Here is a 1,647-nt window from a genome sequence, read left to right as displayed (position 1 = left end):
CTGGATATGTATTTTGTAGGAAACAATGGAGTCAGCTCGCTCTACCTGCCTTGAGAGGCATACGTCATAGATTTTTCAGGTGAGAGTCCGTGGCTCCTAGGGCACAATGTGTTTCCCAGTTCCCAAGAGACAGATTCCCTCCGGCAGTGAAGTGTGCAGGCCTCTTTGTGTTTCTTTGTATGGTCCCTAAATAGTCAAGGAAGCATGAAGGCTTGACAGGAATTAGACATTAATCTTGTGTCCCCTGTATGACTTGCACACTTCACTGTTTCCTGGCTACCACAACTGTATTGATTCTTACAATTGGCATTATATTCTGTTTCTGATACAAGTATAAAAAGTCTGATTGCTTGCAATAAAATTGTCTCAGTTGTACTAGGGCCCCTCCAACCAGACCTGATTTTGTTGCTCTCTTGGCCTGGTAAGTGTGGGGAGTTTTAAGTATATAAATTCACATCTAGAAAAGAGTTGTACTAAAATAGTTGAGTAGTCTACTTAGAAAGTGTTGTAAATAGAACCAGGCTTGCTGAGTGTTGCTTCATTTAGCAAGGCAGGGCCTGGCACTTCATAAAGCAGCTGAGGTCTTCATGACTTTTTGAGAAACCATTTTGTCTTAGTCTCAATCCTCTTAGCCTTCCAATCCATTTAAGTGATACTGCAGATGGTTAATTTACACTTAAATACTGAAGAACCACTTGACTAAAGGCCAATATCTCACAGGCCTGCACTAGAATGTTGGCACTACTAAAATGCTTACAAACATATCCAGCGCCTCCCATGTCACAGAGTTTGGATCATGCAGTTTCAAGGACTATTTCAAACAACTGGAGATGGCACTAGAACTGAAAATCATGTGCTAGTTATATGCTTAAAACTATTTTTAAAAAATATTTTTCCATTAAAACTGTAGCATTTGGGGTCTAGAGGGGCAGCTCCACAGCTAAGAATAGACATAGCTTCTCCAGATGACCCAAGTCTGGTTCTCAGCACACAAATCAAGTGGTTCATAAACTGCCTGTAATCCCAGCTCCACAGGGTATGGTGTCCGCTTTTGGCCTCTGCAGGTACCTGCGCTCAGGTTCACACAGTACACAAACACACAAGCACACTCTCATACACACACACATATGATTGAAAATAAAATAAATTTAGTGTGACATTTTCTCCACCCAAAGAGCAGCAACTCTGCAGTAAGATACTACTTCACATACTGGAGTGGCATAGATAGATAGGTAGATAGATAGATAGATAGATAGATAGATAGATAGATAGATAGATAGATAGATAGATAGATAGATAGGTAGGTAGGTAGGTAGGTAGGTAGGTAGGTAGGTAGATAGATAGATAGATAGATAGATAGATAGATAGATAGGTAGGTAGGTAGGTAGGTAGGTAGGTAGGTAGGTAGGTAGGTAGGTAGGTAGGTAGATAGATAGATAGATAGATAGATAGATAGATAGATAGATAGATAGATAGATAGATAGATAGACTGTGTGTGTGTGTGTGTGTGTGTGTTTGCTAGTATGATGACCCATGCCTGCAATCTACAGTACTAAAGAGGCTGAAGCAAGAGGGGTGCCATGAGTTTGAGGCCAGCCTGAATTACAGAGTGGGTAAGTCCTTGTCATGAGTGGGGAGGGAAAGGAG

The sequence above is a fragment of the Myodes glareolus genome, chromosome 1 (assembly GCF_982192425.1).
Source record: "Myodes glareolus chromosome 1, mMyoGla1.1, whole genome shotgun sequence".
NCBI lineage: Eukaryota > Metazoa > Chordata > Mammalia > Rodentia > Cricetidae > Myodes > Myodes glareolus.
Note: the sequence above shows the minus strand (reverse complement) of the source record.